We start from the raw sequence: 19,132 nt of genomic DNA on the forward strand, positions 1-19,132 counted from the left end.
CATGGCACACTGTCAACCAGGTGCTGCACTAAAGGACTAAGGTGACCTGTGTCATTGTCACCCCCATTTTGAAATGGAAGAAAGGACTAAAACTCTTGCCCAAGGTCACACATCCCTGAGTTGCAGACAGCAATTTTTAAGCCAATGTTCTCTAGGTTTGTCACCCGGAGTTCTGTGTCCTCTTTAAAGTCACTGGGGACTCCAGTTTGAGTTCATGTGGTCAGTATCTATCCATTTATCTGAAGTAGGAGTTAAATGAAGAAAAATGAGGGTATTAATTTATTGGCTCACTTAAAATAAAGCAGTGAACTTATTGCTATTAATCATAAGCAGGTTAAAATTTTATGTAAGTTGAAAAAAGGCTTTTTATCAAAAATAATAATATTTTTGTTCAAACATCATGAGACGTCTGGCACTGTGTGACAATTCTACACACCTCTTTAATGTCTGGATCACAGAAATAACTGAGTTCTCGTATCTGCCTCTTCCTGCACTCTGTAGCAGTGGTTTCCTGGGTTGAATTATATGAAGAAAATCAGCGCACACATATGTAGTTGGAAGAGGAAGGATAGTGCGACTGTCTTTTCAGGAAATTTTGGATATTCTTATTTCATACTACACCAAAATTCGATAAGGGGTGTTTTCTTTTTCTAATTTTTTTGGTGGTAAAAAGCAGTTCACATGAAATGGGCCTTTGTAACCCCTGTTAGGGTGCTAGGCAACCCCTCCCCATCCATCCAGTGCTTTCTCCTCGTATGACTGAAACTGTCTCCACGAAGCACGGAGCCCTTCCTCTCCCACCCAGCCCAGGCGACCACCACTCTCCTCCTATCTCCACAGTGCTGACCACTCTAAGGACCTTGCGTAAGTGGAATTGTACAGTACTGGTCTTTTGGAGATTGGCTTATTTCACTTGGCATAAAGTGACAAGCGGTATCTTCTTAAATGTTAGCTGTAATATCAAATGTGAAGCCACATTAGTGACACTCTCTTAATTTGTTACCTTAAAACCCATTGGTAGATCTGACACTATGAATGAATCTTTTATCCATGTGTGATTTGGTAAGGCCCTGCATTGGTGATTTGGGAAATATTGATTTCCTGAGTTACGAAGATTTCCAAAATGTTGACACTTTATATTTTACAACAAAAACAAAAATTCATGAATCTTTCCGAACTCATCAGAAAAGTCCCTAATTTCTGAGAAGCTGTCAGGCTCCAGAAAGTGTACATGAAGTTTCAAAATTCTAATTTTACTTGAAAGTTCAAATTGGATCACTGACAACTAAGAGTATCAGACGTTTTCTTTAATGTCAGGCTCACTTTTATTTGTTTTGGGAAACATGTCGGCCAGACACCCAGGTCTGATGCCCGGGGTCTGTCTGCCCCTGTTCTCCCACAGCGGAGTGACAGTCCATGAAAATGGGAGCTAGTTAGGGCTGTAGCTCATCAGAGAGCCATTCCACAAGACTTTTTCATCAAAGAAGTCAGTGTGCTGCGACCTGCGTGAACTTTCCGTTTCGTCACCCGGGAGTGAGATGGCGGGGACTCAAGGGTAGCTGTGGAATAAAATCTAACAATTTTTCTTGCATCATCAGGAATACTGTTGAGTGAAGTTGGCAGTTTTTCTTTTGTTTTATGCTGAGTGTGTGGTGGTAAAGAGCACAATGACCACTAGAGACTGGGGTGCCACTGCCTGGAGTCCTGGTAAAGGGTCAGGCCTTACCCGCCATCACCTTATCTATCAGTGCAGATGTCAGCTGGGTGGGGCAGAGCACACCTTGATAATGTTCATCCTGTGGAGTCCTTAAGGGTCAAGGGCGCCACAGCTGAAATGTGTCCCCCAGAGTTTATGTGTTGGATACTTGATCTCCAGCAGCAGTTGGGAGGGCCCTCGGGAGTGGACAGGTGTCACTGTGGTGGGAGTGGGTCCCCCCGCTGCCTTGCTCTGTCCTGCTTATTGCCCTTCCCTCTCCACCATGGGCTGATGCAGTGGGAAAGCCCTTGCTAGAGGCCTGCACCTTGATGTTGAACTTCCTGACCTCCAAAACTGCAAGAAGCAAATTTCTTTTCTTTATGAATTGCCCAGTCAGTGGTATTCTGTCACAGCAACACAAAACAGACTAAGACAGAAATACGATACAGGGAAATGAGGTTGCTCCAACAGATACCTGACCATGTGGAAGTGTCTTTACAATTGGGTAATGGCTAGAGGTGGACAAATTTGAAGGGACAGCTAGGAAAAGCCTAGATTGACCTGAATGGAGAACTAAAGGTGATTCTGAAAGTCTGATACTTCAGCAATCCCTTCAGTGGTTGTGATCAGAATTTTGGAAATATGGAGCGGACAGGGCATTCCAATGAGGTTTAAACAGAAATGAGGAACAAGGCATGGGACATGGGAGTGAAGGCCATTCTTATTATACAATTGCCAAGAACCCAACAAACCACGTCCTGGGCCCTGCACTGTGGAAGGTAGATTTCAAGAGTGATGGACTAGGATGTCTGGTGGAAAGAGTTTCTAAGGAAAACCCTGAGGAGCTGTGCGACTGCTTCAGACTGTACACAGTAAGATACAAAAGGAGCGGAATGACTCAAGCTTGGGATTTATAATTAAGAGACGCAGAACAGAAAGACTGGAACATTTGCAGCCTGGCCATGTAAAGAGTGAGAAGATTTGTAGGAGAACAAACCCAGGGGGTGCTGAGGAGGTTGGCCCAGGCAGGAGGGAGCCGGGATGGAAGGCGAGACACCTCTCGGGAAGTTCAGAGAGCTTCAGGGCTGTGCTCCAGAGCCGGAGGAGGCTGTCACTCCCGAGGACCAGCGCTGACCGTCGTGCCATGGCAGTGGGCCACAACTGTTTTCTCCCACCGGGTTGCAACATCAAAATGATTTATTATACAAATTGTAATCTACATGGGTGACATTATTCATCTTTGAAAAAAGTTTTTGTTTGCTCTTTTTAGTTATACATGATAGTAGAATGTGTATTGACACTTGTACACACATGGAGTGTGACTTCCCATTCTGTGGTTGTAGGAAATGTGGGCTACACGGGTCCTGGATTCACATGTGAACACAGGATAGTGTGTCCGATCCATTCTGCTGTCTGTCCCATTCCCACCCCCGTCCCTTCCCCTCCTTCCTCTTGGTCTAATCCAGTGAACTTCTATTTTCCCCACTCCCCTCACTGTGGGTTAGCATCCACCCATCAGAGAGAACATTCGGCCTTTGGTTTTGGGGGTTGGCTTACTTCACTTAGCAGGAAAGTAAAAATATGGAAACTTCACGAAGGTGTGTCATCCTCATGCAGGGGCCTGGCTAATGTTCTCTGTGTCATTCCAATTCTAGTCTATGTGCTGCCAAAGCGAGCTCTGTCACTCATCTTCTTAATGTTTCACACCTCAAAGGGCACGATCACACTTGCAGTCACAACAGTTATTCTGCTGGGTAGGAAATCGCTCACACACTGTGGCTGAACTCTTGAGCACGCCTGAGTCCCCAGGACACAAAATGCTGGGACATCAGCTGCGTGGTCTCTGAACTGCGTGGCGGATGAGCTCTTCGTCCACTTAATTTCAAGGTTACCAATTTGGGTCTCCCTCTCCTTCAATTTATGGGTGGGATTTCTGAATTTTAAGATCACATTTTGGTCTTTCTGAGTGCTCAAATCCAATTCCTGTTGGTTACCTTCAGGTCTTCCTCTGGACCCTCTCTCTGGCCTCTTGATCGGTGAGGAGCTGCCTTTCCCAGACCTCTGGTTGCTTCTCCACTCTGGGGTGCCGATTTTCAAATCCAAGGCTCTTGTTGAGCCTCCAGTCTGGGGTGCCAGAGGCGGTGGTGCCAGGTGCCAGCCCTGCTGGGGACGGCTCAGCACCTCTCTCTCTCAGCACAGGTGCCCTGCAGGCCCCAGCAGGACACCTCAGAGCGCACCCTTCTCCTTGGCTTCATGGGATGGTCAGCACCTTCTCCAGGGCTGAAGGTGGGGGGATTCACCCATCTTTCCCCCTCTTCTTCATGTCTTCCCTGGTCTACTTATATAGGCTCCTCCTCCTCAGGGCTCTACACGGACAGTTCCTCTCCACCAGTCCCGGGGAACTCACTCTACAGCCTGCAGGGTTTTGGTCTGCAGCTCCCCCCAGGCCCAGATTGGTGCCTCTCAGCTGAGGGCCCTGAGCTAGCACTGGGACCAGCTTCACGTGGTCTTCGGCTTGTCACCCTGAAGCGTGTGCTCCTTGGAGGGTGGAAATCACTCATATTCATGACTTTTGGTCCAACTCTGGCTCTCCTTAGAATCTAAGAAGCCGTTTTCAGAGTGAAGTTTTGTTTCTCTCCTCACAGGGCTAGAAGTGACCGTTAGGTGACTTGTGTGACTGAAGACACAGAGGACGTGTTTGTCTGAATTGGAACATTCTTAGTGAGGATTGAGTTCTGGGTGTGAGTGATCTGTGTTGTGGTAGTTATCTTCTGCAGCTAGTTACAGCTGTTCCCTGAGACTTCCTCGTGTGGCACCCATTCGAAAGTGCAGGGGGAGTGAAATGCCTACATTCCATGCAGGGGCTCGGGGCCCAAATCCCATTAGTGGAAAAGTGCTCTATCGTGAACACGGGCCGTATCTCACCTGATTAAACTGTCAGCTCTTATTAAAACAGATCCATGTGGCTATAGACATTCAAGCTTGGTGTAGCTCGTAGGAAAGTATTGGTAAATTGTTACCCCAGTAAGATCTGCGCCTATTAGCAGAGCTTCAGCTTGTCTGACCCTTAGGATGTTGAGAGAAGTGGTAAAAACCAATGTCTGTGACTTCCTAGGGGAAAAATTCCCCTCCAATTTGGTGGTGGTCTGGGGCGGGGAAGACCCAGTGCCCACGTGTGCGATTCTGGGTCCCTGGGTCATCTTCTAGTGTGCAGGAGCTTGAGCAATTTCCACTCTATCTTTTGGAAAAACACATTCATATGGGATCGTATTTTTTTCCCTTCAACTAAAGATCAAGTCTGAGAAAGAAATTGAGGAGCCAAGATAGGCAAACTATTCAGATAAAAACACAGGAGGAATTACCGGGTGGGGGGCCCTTCCTCCCTCCCTGGCTCCCTCCCTTCCTTGTCTGGAACGTGGCTCAGGAGAGGGCTCTCAGGTGATGCTCTGGAGACGCAGAAGTTCCAAGGGCCAGTTGGGCGGAAGGTCAGGCTCAGGTGGCCACCAGAGGATTCATGGCCACATGATTTCTCCAAATCTGTGCTTCTGGAGGAGCCTGAAGGAGCTGAGCATGGAGAGAGCTGTGCCTGGGTCCTGCAGCAGCAGCGTCCCTTCTCCAGGGGGTCCAGCCCGCACCTCTCTGGCTCTGTGCCCACGCACTCTGGGTGAGCTCAGGTGTCTTCCCTGCCCTGCATCATTCTCCAAAGTCAAGTTGTCTTTGATAGCCGCTCCTTCGTCACCTGCACCACATCCCCCAAATCCTAACTTTCCTGCTGGTTCAGCAACACCCCTGGGAGGGCTGTTAGGCCTGGAAGTTATGTAAGACCCCTTCCCTAGACACAAAGGGTTGATACATCTAAGAGTGACAGGGAGTTGGGCTGTTTTCAGCGCTGTGTGTTCGGACACACTCTGTCTCCCCGCTGGTCTGGGAGCCAAGGGCAACCGTTAGCCCCTTTCCCAGGAAACTGAGGCCTGGGGGACTTGAGCAGCTCACCAGCTTACTATTCACCTATGACATCGGACTACCTGGGTGGCTTCTAGTTCTCACCTCCAGGATGGAGCCCTCCCCAACTGCCCTCTCCTCCCATCTCTGTCTCTCTGCCTCCCAGCTCCATCTCACACACACACACACACACACACACACACACTCACTCTCAGGCCCTCTCTTCTGTCTTGTCATTCTGTGGAACTGCATCACCCATATTCCCATCACCCATGTGTTTTTCTGGTATTTGAAAACTACCCTCTAGGGATATATTTCAGCAACAGGGTGAATAGATACCACTATTCTTCATCAAGGCAGAGACCCACCCCCCTGCCTCATTATTTCTCTTTGTGGAACTAAGGACAACCAAGACCCCGCAAGCTAGCTGTGACACACTGCCACTCAGAAGGCCCATCTTGCTGTTAAGTTCAGTTGCCTCTACCAGGAGATGTATGCACTTCCAGATGGCATTTCAAACACTTTTGTTGATGTGGGCTCTGTGCAGGCGAGGAAAGCAGACCCTGCTCTGAGTGTCCCTGGGCACGCACGGCTCTCATCTAAGGGCTGGTGCTCTGGGCCCTGAGGTGTTCCCAGAGGACTGCTTAGCTGTTGAGATCCAGGCTGAGCCCCTTCCCAGCTGGGTGATCTTGGGGTCTCAGTGAATCTCCCCTCTCCCTGTGGGAGTGAGGTAAGGTTTCCTTGGATGCTCAGAGCAATAGCACCCCCCCCCCATTGCCAGCATCAGTGACTAGAACCCTGTCCCTAGACTCACAGTGGCTCTGTTGGGACGGCTTCCCCTGGTTAAGGGAAGAATTTCCTGGTGGCACCCAGCACCCCAACTGTAGCTCACAGCCCAGGAAGAGGTGTTCAGATCACACCACGTCTCTGTTTGGAGACGGGATTGTTCAGAAGGGCTCGCACTGAGGAATGAGCAGAGGGTTGAGGAACCCTCTTCCTGGAGCTGGATCCCGGGCCCCCTTGGGAGGTGCTGGTTTCAAGAGGACCCTCCCACAGCAGGTGGAGAGTGGCTGCTTGAACGTCCCCGCCCTTTCCTAGTGAGGCTCTGGCCTGGCAGTGGTCAACCTCCATGCCCTGGGCAGCATTTGGAGTTGAGTCAGCAGTAGATGAGCCAGTGGTCAGGGCAGAGCCTCCTTTGCTGGTTTGTTCCCTAGCACACCAGCAAGCACAAGGAATGCCACACCCACGGTGACAGGCCACGTGACCTCAGCATCCTGGGTCTCAGCCTTGATCCATCATTCCAGGAAGGCGACTTGGGGTTCTTTGGGGTCCAGGCTAGAGAGTGAGCGTGGGGGCAACCTTTGAGCAAGAGACCTCATCTGATACCTGAATTTTGGGGTGTCACCAGAGAAGTCACCTTATTCAAGTAAAGTAATTTAAGCCAGGTAAGTCGAGCGCGATAATCGGTGCTTAAGTACCAAAAACAACCAGCGGCTGGAAAAGTGGTTGTTTGAGGTGAAGCATCACATAAGACGCTCTGGGAAAGATTAAGACCAAGACAACACAGTCCTGTCCCTGGTGTCCCTCAATCAAAGTAAAGCTGCCCTCACTCAAACCTGTGCCTGAGGAGACCCCACACATGCGCACCTGGGGAAACACCCACCACATACACACTCATGCCTGCATGGGCATGCAAACACACACACATGCGAGGGTGCAGGCATGTATACACACACAATCCTGAGGAAACTCACACACATATACACACATGTCCGGGGAAACGCAGCCTCTGTCTCTCTGCCTCCCAGCTCCATCACACACACACACACACACACACACACACACACAGTCTCAGGCCCTCTCTTCTGTCTTATCATTCTGTGGAATATACTTGCATACACATACACTTGCACACACATGCCCAGACAGATGCCTGAGGGCACACACACGCATGTGCACACACACATTCCGTCTTGGTCTGTAGTGCAATCAGAAGTTTCCATCTGAGCGGAGAGGGCATGGTATCTTCAGTGCAGTTTGAAAGAGCCCTGGCTCCTGGGGCGGGGCTGGGGCCGCTCCTCTGTGTCGCTCGTGGTTGGCTTCCCTTGCTCAGCCGTGGGTTACCCTGACCTTCTCGCAGCCTGTGTTTGTCCCTGAGACCCTCCTCTCTGCACACAGCAAGGCTTCTGCACACGGCAGGTGCAGGGACGTTGCCATCTGACTGGCCAAGAGAGCACATGGCACCCTTGCCCTGGAGGCTTTCCGTAGCCTCTCCCGGCAGCCAGACCTGCGCAGCCTGGGCAGCGGGGCTCAGCTGCTGCCCCAGCCCATGGGCCACCTGGAGACCTCTTGGCCAAGCACCACCTGCACACACGCACGCACACGCATACACAGGAGCCTGTCCACCTTACTGAACCCTCTCTGCCTAAGTCATTTAACTGCAGTGGCCTACAATAAAATTCTTGAGAGAAAGATATCTACATCTTAGAACTTACAGTGTGCTAGGAAGGACAGCGACTGACGAAGTGGAGGGAAGGGCAGGGCTTGCTCGCCTCCTTCTGGCTTCACAGGGTCAAAGGTGGTCTCCTACCAACCCAGTGAGTGCCTTCCTGCAGGAGACCAAAAACCAAACGCCACCCACCAAACTCTCTTCCCTTCCCTTAGTGAAATAGTGTTTGCTGCGTAATGAGAGGAGGAAGCACTTTAATTAATATTAACAATTGTCAGGGATTAGTGTCCAAATCCCCTGTTACCAATTTGTCTAATACACCTAATTGTGTGTGGGGCTGTGGGTGAAGCACTTCAAAACCGACCAGACTTGGGGCAGGCACATGGGAACGGCGTCCCTCGGTCTCTGAACAGAGTGCCCCAGCCCTGCCCAGCCGCTGCCCCCGTCTCTCCTGGGGTCTGCCCTTCCATCCGTGAAGCTCTCTGGGAGGTTGCCAAGTTTGTCTTTCAACAGTGGAACTCCAGCATTCTTACCTCCAGCACACGGGGGCTCTGCTTCCCGCACAGGGGAGACCTTTCCAGAAGGAGCCAGGACTGGGGAAACGCCAGGCAGGCTGAAGCGGAGGCTGTGTCCCCAGCAGAATGCGTTCAGGTTTCTAGGTTATGGCAGTGAGGGGTTTGCAGCCCGGATACTCACAGGAAGGTGTGCCGGGAGGGGAGCCAGCTGACAGGTGACCTCCTGGACCAGCAGATCCTTCCTGTGTGTGTGGAAGAGAGAGGCGGTGGGGAGGGAGGAGATGGAGAGAGGGAAGGAAGCAAAAGAGAGAAAGGAAGAGAGGAAAGGAGGGAGGGAAAGAGGAAAGAAAAACCAAGAGGCTTGCTCCCCCAGGTCTCACCCATCCTATGCCAGAGACGGGAACATGTCCCAGCAAGCGCCCTCATTTCACTCAGTTTCGACAGCCTGCTTAAAACCACCTTAGAAATGCCACCGAGAATAGGCACACCCTTGAGTTGGTGACGGCTTCCCTCCCAAGGACCAGCTCACACATCAGCTGCAAGTGACCCGGTGCTGAAAGAGGGGCACAGTGACAGGTCTGCTACAGGAGGAGGCAGGACTGTGAGAACCCAGGAGAGCTCAGGTGGGGGTGGGCACCGCCCTGATGGGTGCTTAAATCACACTGCGCTGGGCCGCCTGGCTGGAGGACAGGGCGCGTTTTCCTCCCAGCATCCACTTTCTGTTCTTTTGGTGATTAAAGATATGAATTCCCGTGTGGTCAGATGACTGGACACCTAGAAAATAAAAACAGAAGAAAGGTGTCAGGAGGGGCTCGCTGTTTCTCCCCCTCTTCCAAGAAAAGCGCACAGGATGGACTCACACGCCTGGATTTGGAGCCCGCTGCCCGGGGGGCAGAAGGCCGGCTCTGCTGGGGGTTGCCTTCTAGCCCCAGGTGGCCAGGGGCGAGTGGTGCTTGTGTCCTGTGCATGGGCCGGCTCTGCCACTGGCCGGTGATGAGGGACGCAGACCCCAGCTAGTCCCCGGAGCTCTCCAGGGGCCAGCAGGTCTGCTCTTCCTTCCCCATGTGCTGACAGAGCAGCAGTTTGGGGAACGCCCATCGGTGTGCCCACGGGGCACCTGACCAGCTCTCTCACTATCCCTGGAAGGAGGAGTGCAGCCACATGGGCTGTGGGTCGCTGTCCATGGAGTTGGGAGCACTGCTCCTAGTCAGTGTGGGGAGGCAGCTCCCTGTACCTCGTCACCTCATCTCATTCAACATGTGGAGCCGTGACTCGGGTGACAGGGGTAGATTCCCATCAGAAGCCTAACGAAGTGCTCCTGTGCTGGGTGACAGAGCCCAGAATGAAGAGCAGCCGCTAAGAACATGAAAATTCATAGGGACAGATAGGACGGCGTCCCCAAGGCCACCGGTCATCGAGTTCCTTGACACACTCTAAAGCCCTCCCTGGCCCACACTTCCCTCCCCAGCCCCTCCCCACCCTCCACTCTCGCTTTTCTTGTTTTCTCTTTGCCCAGCAGTCAGCTGTTTTTTTAAATATGCAAATATGATCCAGTTAGCCAGCCGCTGCCCTTTTGCTGCCCTAAGAACAAGGCGGGACTATTAGCCGGGTCCACAGGGCTGTGTGTCGCCAGGGCTGGCCTCCTCTCCAGCCTCCACACACCTCTCCACTCTGGCCCAGCCACACAAGTCCCCAAGCACTCTGTGGGTTACATGAGCAGCCTGTTCCTCTGCCTGGGACATTAGAGGAATATTCCATCAAATGGACGGTCCGTTACTGTACTGACACAGTCATGAACATTCCCACTCCACTCTTCCTGTGGACGTGTGTTTTCTTTTGTGGTGAGGTTGGGGTGACAGGGTGCTGGGGTAGATTTGCTGGGTGGTGTGGTAAACATGTTTGACCTTATAAGAAATTGCCAATATGCTCTCCAAAGTGAACTCTTATTTACTTCCCCAGTGAGGACATAAGAAAGCTTGGATTTCTCCTCCACGCTCTCGTCAGCACTTCACATTGTCTGTGTTTTCAGTCTGGGTCATTTTAGTAGGTAATTAATGAGCTCTTATTGAGGTTTTATGTGCATTTCCTTGATGAATAAGATATTGAACATCTTTTCACGTGCTTATTTGTAATTACCGTATCTTTCTTTGTGACGCGTTTAAATATTTAACTCATTTCTTAAAATTAATCTGTCTTCTTAATGAGTCATCAGAGTTCTTTCTATAATATGGTGCAATTTTTTTTTTTTTTGCCAGATATATGTAATGCAAATGTTTCATTCGATTTCTTAATGGTTTCTTTCAAGGAGCAGAAATATTCATTTTGATGAAGTCCAATTCGTTTTTTTTTCTTAATGTTTTTGGCATTCTGACAAAGATAACTTTCATCCCCCAAGGTAGGGAGATTTTCTCCTACCTTATTATTTAAGGTTTATAGTTGCAATTTTAAGTTTATGATCCATTTCAAATCAATATTTGCATTTGGCGTGAGGTAAGAGTTGAGGTTCATTTTTTCTGACTGATAGAGACCCCCGAGCATCAGGATGGACCCTTGCACACGTGGTACACACGCCTCACTAGCACGGAGGTGTTCCAGAGCCCCTCTCCAACCAACACCCTCTGCTTTTATTTGTGCCTTCCTGGGTTCTGTGCATACAGCTTCATTTGAGCAATGGGTTTCATACTTAATTACCTTAGAATCTATCCAATCCCTACAGTAGGGGATGGGAGATGGGGCCCGGGGAAGGTTCCAGTTTCCAGCTGAGTCCAGATCAGATCTGCTCTGCCAGTGAGTCCCCTCCCTGCACCCCATTCACCCTGTGCTGCTTCTGGTGGACAGTGGCCAGGGATTCCACAGAGTCCCTCCCTGTGGTCCTCGCCTCTCCGGCACTTAAAGTATTGAAAGTGGGCACCGTGTAAAGCTGAAGAGTTTAGATTTTCTTTTTCTGATGCTATCACTTGCAGGGGAGATCAAAGGTGGGTTTGTCAGGAGGGTGGCAGTTGTCCAAAGGCAATGCAAGCACATTTTGAGTCTCCATGGGAGAGCCCAATCTATCAATCGATGAGGAGCAGAGGTCAGCTTTATGGGTATCAACTGGGACATCCCCTCCACCCCCCACCCCCCGCTTTCTGAGACGTGGCCTGACAGTCTAATGATCTTCTTGGGCTTCCAAAGGCTCTTCATTCTTGCAACCTAACTGATAACCTAAGTGCAGGTGGACACACAGTAAGGGCTGAATCCCCAGCTCTAGGGCAAGGCCAGAGAGCTCTGGGAATCCTCCTGTGGCTGTTAGAGAGCAGACATTTTTTCCTGTTTCCTGCACATTGCTTTGTTCTTTCACAAATTTTGAACTTTGGTGGAAAGCTTTTTAAAGTGCACACATAGGACATGGTCTATTCTCAGTCTGTTCTGATCCGGGCTTGTGTCCTTCCCACCACTGAGACTGAATTGGCCAAGGTCACGAGGGAGGGCAGCTGCGTGGTCCTGTGACCACCTCTCAGTCTGCAGATTTCTTCCTCCCCAGCCTCCCTCTGCTCCAGTCCCCCAGGCCGCTCCGTCACCTGCTATTCCTTTTCCTTCTCTGTCTTCCGTGATGGCTCCTCCTTGCAGGTGCCGAGTGTTGGTGAGCCCCATCCACTTACCTGCCCACTTCTCCAACACCTCTTGCCCCCGAGTGTGAAGTAGCCCCTGGCTCACGGCTTCCGTCTCACCCTCTCCAACGTGGCTCATCCACACTCCACCCACCTCGCTCCAGTCAGTCCCAACAACAAACCGCCCTCCACCAGTAGACTCCACCAGTGGACTTCGCCCAGTGGGGACAACAATCCTTCTCTTTTCCACACGCCACAGAGTTCATCTGGAAGTCCTGTCAGATCTTCCTTCAAAACCAGGTCCTGAAAACCAGCTCTTTAGGCCATTTCTATGCCTCTGCCCTTGCCACAGCACGCCACCCTCCGCAGACCACTGGAGTCCTCTGCACGTGGTGGCCTTTTCCTCAGCAAGAGACAGTGTCATCTTTCTCCTCATGACCGGTCACGTCTCTCCTCCACCTTAACCTCCCCAGGGATTCCCATTTGACTAAGGAAACATCCAGCTTCCTCTCAGTCCGTCACTCTCTGACCCTATCAGTCTCAAAGGCAGCTGCCTCCCTGCCTCAGGACCTTTGCTCCGGCAGACCCCTGAGAGCACTCTTTTCTCTGAATCTGCCCTGGCTCCTCCTGCTGAGGTCCTCTCCAGCTCCACCTGCTGTTCTCTCCTCAGTTTCGTCCACAGCGTGGTCCTTACCTGGACTTGCTTACTATGTCTTCACTCTCTCCTCCTGTCCAAGCCAGAGGCTCTGCTTCTTGGCCCGTATGCAGCGTCTAGAGTGGGTCCAGCATAGGTGAGGTGTCCTGACGTGCCTGCTGATGGCAGTAAGCGAGCCGAAGCCATCAGGAGGACACCCACCCCTCAGGCGCCATCTTCCCCATCTGTGCTTGTCCCCAGGTGATCACAGCTAACATGGTCACGCGTTTCCTGTTAGCGCTTTTCTGCACCTTTACACACATTGTCTGTCTCTGTTTAGGCTGCATTTTGCTTCTCCAGGAAGCAAGCTCTAACCAGGTTGTGCGGCAGCTGGCTCTTGTCACTTAGGGATGTGGCTGGAGGGACTTTTCCCTTTGGCACTAGAGATCTACCCATCCTTGGGTAATGTTCACCTGCTCTTTTGGGGAGCTGTGGGTTGTTCTGGCTCCGGGGGCCCCACGAGCTGTCTCCCCGGTGGCTCACTCTCTGCTGCCCACTTGACCTCTGCTCCGTGGTTCATGGCGAGGCCCTGCAGCCCTTCCTCCCTCCCTGCACATTCCAGCCGACTCTTCCCTGCGTGCTTCACCTGGGGAGCAGACAGGACAGCATCTCAGAATGCAGAGTTGGAAACACAACGCCCAGACCACGGGCAGCAGAGAGCACATAGTGTAGGGGACAAACAGATCTAAGGTAACACACCTCTGATGAAAGCACCACGGTCCCCATACTCCAGAAGGGCCCTTCCCTGTGGCCACAGGTGGCTGTCTGGCAGCGAGCACACATCCCCCTCTTCCCACCCACAAAGCCCCTGGTGTCCTCTTGGCACCTGCGGGCGGCCCAGGAGTGTGGATTCAGGGTGAGCACAGGCTGGGTGGGGTCCTGTTGAGTGTGCAAGGCTTGTTGTGGCTGTAGTTCAACAGGGCTTAATAGGGAGCCCTCCAGGCTCAGAGTTTAACTAACTGCCCACTCTTCACCCATCTGTGACATAGTCAGAGCCTACAAATCATTTCACCAGAGAGAAAACACAAAGTTAATATCAAAATTGCTGAATTATCTCCAAACCGTCAGACTGTATCAGCTGAGCAGCTGCAGCTCACGTCCTGGGGCTGCAGCAGGGCAGCATGGTAAGCCGAGGCGCGTCCCTGCAACCTCATATGTGGAGAGGCCCCAGGGCGATGGCACTGAGGAAGGGGCCTCTGGGTGGTGATTAGGTTAGAAGAGCACACGTGGGCGGGGCCCTCTATCTCTCTGCCATCTGGGGACACGTCTGAGAGACAGGAGGTGCCCTCACCACACCCAGCCATGCTGGCACCCTGACCTTAGGCTTCCAGTCTCCAGAATCGAGAGAAGTACGTGCCTACTGTTGAAGCCACCTCCTCTGTGGCATTGCAGAGGATGCAGGGGAGGTGGCCAAGTCAGAGGTCTTTAAATGCCCAGGTCCCATCATGCTTTAAAATGGTAGGTCGGGGCGCTGGGGATGTGGCTCAAGGGTAGCATGCTCACCTGGCATGCACGCGGCCCAGGTTCAATCCTCAGCACCACATACAGACAAAGATGTTGTGTCCGCCGAAAACTAAAAAAAAAATAAATATTAAAATTCTCTCTCTCCTCTCTCTCTTTCTCTTAAAAAAAAAACAAAAACAAAAACAAAAAACGGTAGGTAGGTAGTAAAATATAGAAATGGCCAGGAAACCTAAAGCCCCTGAGGTGTCACTACCGTGACAGTGCTGGCCTGTGACACCATCGAAAACCCTAGATTGGATTCTGTCACTGCTGGTCCGAGAGCTCCTGGCGGGCGGGCTTCCCAGCTTTGCCACAGTGTCCACGCACTCGGAGCCATCGCGCCACCCTTGGACGGGCTCCAGCGTTCGGACACCCACGACCCAGTTGCCTCCTTTCTGGACGGAGCAGAGACCAGTGTAGATCTCTGAGAACCTGTTCAGGTTGAACCTTGGTCCCCAGGGTTGGAACCCAAGGTATGGGGACAGGGAGAAGCGGGAAGCCACAGAGAAGCAGTCATGGCTTCTTTGAAATTTAAGATTCTTCTCATTAAAACCAGATACTGCTCTCCTGCTGCTGCTGCTGCCCTTTTGTCCAGGTACCTAGCAAGTCTGGCAAGCCTCTGACCCTCCAGATGTGACTCCTTTCTCTGAACTTCCGGGGATTGAGGGACTCAATTAAGAAAACGTCCTATAGGCCGATTCTGAGTGACCATATGAAACCTGAGACCTTCAAGAACAAGAAGGATGTAGATGGTCTTTTTAAAGTGGCTGGGTGACTATGGGGGACCTGGCTTCTCACCAGGTTATTTGGTGAACAAAGCGAGGTGACAAAGGCTCACCTGAAGCTGCATGACTCTGGGCCGGCTGGCAGCGGCATCGCGTGCTCCGGTTGCACTCTGAGGTTTTGCCTGGCCTCTCCTGGCAGCCTTGAAGCCCCCTCTGTCCCGGCTCTGCAACCCCCTGGCAGTTCCCGTGGCACCAGCGTGAGGGACGCTGAGGTTTGGGTGAAAGGCAGCGTCCTCTCATCTCTTTCTGCCTAGACAGGTGTCCTGTGGCTCTTGCCATCACACCTGGGTGTCCATCTATGATGGCTGACTCTACATTATAAATATAACAGCAGCACAACTGTTCCTGAAGCCATCGGCCTGAATATTTAAAGACACACTGACAGGCTTCAAAGTTCTGGAATTAGGACATGAAACAATGTCAACTTTGAGTTAGCCATTCACATTGTGTGCACCTGGAAGAGGTTAAGCAGCCTTGATTCTTATGCCAGTGAAGTTGCTTCTCTGCTCAGTAATCTTCAGGATTCCTTCTTGCTTACAGTGGCGAGTCCGAAACTTTAGCAAGCATCAGAATCACCATGGTGCTGCAGGTGGGGACAGGGGAGGAGTCACCTGAGACCTGCCTTTCTGTCTAGTTCCTGGTGAAGCTGCTGACACAGGTGCTATGGCTGCAGAGCCCACCTGCAGAACCAGCAACTCACAGCTTCAGGCTTCAGTGCCTTGACCTGGCCCTGAATGCCCTCTGCTCTCACCCCGGTGGGCTCTCCAATCTGCTCTCCAGTCCCTACATTCCTGGCTTTGGTCCAAGTTTTTTGCACCTGTCCCATACACACTGCCTCTCAGTCCTTTGCCTTCCCAGTTTTTTTCCAAGACCCAAATCCTGCCTTTAAGGAATAGAGAGTCACAGTAATCCCTGCCTCCATCTCTGCCCTGACAGCTGGATCCCCAGCCTGAGATCCTGTCTCCAGCAGGAGCCCCTCCATGCTACCCACAGTGCAGAGAGAGGCACCTCCCCCAGCGTGTCTGCCCTGCAGGGTCTCTGCATGGTCCACAGACGGTATTCACCAACCTGTGGGGGTTCCTTGTGGGTGCATGTGTGGGAGGGGGAGGGAAAGCTTATTAGACGCACCCAAGGGACACACACACACACATGCTATATGGTGTTACTTGGGGATTGAGATAGGCAGCCATGAGAATTGTAACAAATCAGTGAAAAGTAGTAAGGTAAACTTCTAAAATTAAATAAAAATCTGAGATTCTGAAAAGCAATGATATTCCTCACCCCCCGACCTCTGGGTTCCAGAAGCATCAGCCACTCTCCAGTGGGCTGTGTTCCGGGAGGAGGCAGCATGGGTCCCTCGTGCTGTCCAACACCCAGGCGAGGGGCAGAATGTGGGGTGACCTCTCCAGGAGGTTGCCTCCCTGAGCTGGAAGCTGCAGGCTGGCTTCATCTGGGGTCTCCCACAGGCCATGAAATGCACCCTCAACCTGCATATGGCTCTGCTCACACTCCCAGAGCCCACTTCCAGGGGGAGCTGTTCGGGGGGTGGGGTGCTGGGCAACTCGGCAGATCAGCGTGTCGGTGGCCCTTATTGTTGGACTTCTCTTCCCTCCACGGGAGGGCTCTGAATATTGTCCAGTTTTACTTCTCATTTCAAAGAGCCTGTTTGGTGCTGAAAACGTGACCTGGTGGTCTCTGAGCCCTGGCAGAGCTGACAGGCAGCACAGAAACCCTGACCAGCTATGGCAAGCTGGGGCCAGAGCCAGCTTGGGCGGGCAGCCCCACTGTGCCAGGCATGGACCAGGCACCTCTCCTTCCAACTGAGAAAACAGCCCCTCACCATCTAAAGTCTGAGCAGCAGCCAGGAAATGATTATTGGAAGAAGAGAGCTGATAACGTTCACCCTCATAAATATGAAACAGAATGAAATTCAAGAATATCAAGTCAGAGCTTTTAAACCTGAAATATTAAGTTGGATGAGGGATCTTTTAGCAGCCTAGGATCTGTTTTCAATATGAAATCCCAAGTAGAGAGAGGTGACTTTTGAGGATGAGAGACTATTGAGTTCTTTATATTAGAATTTGTAATCACTTTCCTTCTTGGAAACATTCAGAGATAAAAGAAAATTACCCTGAGATTTAGTGGCCCACTCTCGCGTTTTCTTGAGCTACGGCGTTGGCGTGGGCGCTCACAGAAGTGCTTCCTGCATTTGTTTCAGCAGAATGGTTTGTACTTCTGCCTCTGAGTCATGGTTCGCTTTGTAACTGCAGGTGGTTTTGTCCCCCGGGGCCATGTGACAATGTCTGGAGACATCTTTGATTGTCACACAGGTGTATGGAGGACAGGGATGCTGTGTGCACAGGGCGCCCCTCCCAGCTAGGAAAAACCCAGCCCCAAATTCCAACAGCATCACAGAGGCTGAGAAACCCTACGGGGTCTGTGATTTTGTGATGCCACGTCCTCCTCCTGAGTGGTGGTACATATTTTCAAGGTGTGAATAGTCCAATACACCTTTCAGTGTGAGGCTTTGGCTGAGCCTGCGATGGCTTGGAGGTGACATGGGCTACTGCTTGTACCTCTGGATTGTGTCATTTTCATGATTAGAAAACAGGAAGTAAATATAATCATAAAGAGACCTAATGGGAAGAAGGAGGTAGAGACCCGAATGGAGAGATGCACTCTCCTCTTTCAGTTGATGGTTATCTATCTACCGGAGCCCCACCTCCCTCAGCAACCCAAGGGAATCTGGAAATGCCAGCTCCCTCCTTCTGTTCTCCAAGATCACACAGACACCTCCACGGTTAGAGCTGGGTCCTCAGCAGGTGCAGATGTGGACAGCTGTGCTCCCTGCTCACCTACCGGCCAGGGAGGCTTAACAAGGGCACACAGGTTCCATGAGGACTGTGGAAGGGCCTAAAGGAAACCAGAAGGGATCGCTTAGGGAGTGGAGGAAGGAGGCGGCTGCACACTGGGCATCAAACATGTGCAGTGATCGAGGAGGAGGAGCAGGGAAGACAGCCCTGTTCTTCTGGTTCCTGAAGTCCTAGACTTTAAACCCTTTTGCACACATCAGCAGGCTGTGCAGGAAAGGCCAAGGGGCTTAGCTGCAGAGCATGAAGTCCCCTGCTGCAGGTTCGGGGGGTTTGTCAAGGGCATCTGTGCAGGCCCAGGAGCAGGTGTGGACTGACTCCAGGAAGGAGTTCCCGGGCTACCATGAGAGGCCCTGGCTGAGGAGCTGCTGGGGCTGCCAGGGGGACGCCGTTCCCGCAGGCTGCTGCATCCTCCTGCTCCGTCCTGGCAGGACAGTGTCCCTGCTCCACCACAGCTGCTGACTCCAGAATCACACTGCCCTTCAGAGCCTGGGCTGCTGCTCTGCACAGCAGTAGGGTGGCCCCGGGTCTCCTGGGGCTCCTCCTGAATCACAGTCTGCAGGAGTATGTCTGGTGGATGCATCTGAGTCCAATGGCTGCTTCCAGCAGAATGCATGCTGGGAAATACAATTGGTTTCTGCTTTGAGATTCTACACTGAGAGTGTAGGATTTAAAAATCAGAAGACAATGTTCTGCATGATTTACATGGCCGCATACGATGCCTGAGTAGCTTCTACGTTTAGCCCTGGTCAATGTGGGCGACGGTTCACCTTAGCCCTGCGTAGCAGCTGTGGAAAGGTGGAAGGTAGAGGGCTGCCCCTAAGCAGGGGAAGACACCCACCTGATGGTGGAGCCGCACAGAGCGCCCCCAGCTGTCAGGGATGGGGGGCCAGAAGCTGATGGCCGTAGCTGCTGGCATGGGGACCACGCCAGCAGGAAGCTCTCTACAGCCCTCTCCTGGCTATCCCAACCCAGGAGAATGGCCCCAGGGCCAGACCATCCCTTGTCCCCTGGCTCCCGCTTGCTAGTTCAACTCCGGAGCTGCCATTTCCCCTCTAATGTGGCTTTTTCTTGCAACTCCCTTGAGT

The 19,132-nt window shown here is 51.9% G+C and overlaps 1 protein-coding gene and 1 non-coding gene across 3 annotated transcripts in view; one reads left to right on the top strand and one right to left on the bottom strand.

Annotated features, from left to right (window-relative positions):
• C4H10orf90 (chromosome 4 C10orf90 homolog) overlaps positions 1-19,132 on the top strand; it is a 183,930-nt gene that overhangs the window by 50,537 nt on the left and 114,261 nt on the right. The window lies entirely within an intron of this gene.
• Positions 3,272-3,375, bottom strand: LOC114088711 (U6 spliceosomal RNA). Its single transcript, XR_003582034.2, has one exon. It is a non-coding gene; the product is annotated as a U6 spliceosomal RNA (small nuclear RNA).

This window comes from Marmota flaviventris, chromosome 4 (assembly GCF_047511675.1).
Source record: "Marmota flaviventris isolate mMarFla1 chromosome 4, mMarFla1.hap1, whole genome shotgun sequence".
Lineage (NCBI taxonomy): Eukaryota > Metazoa > Chordata > Mammalia > Rodentia > Sciuridae > Marmota > Marmota flaviventris.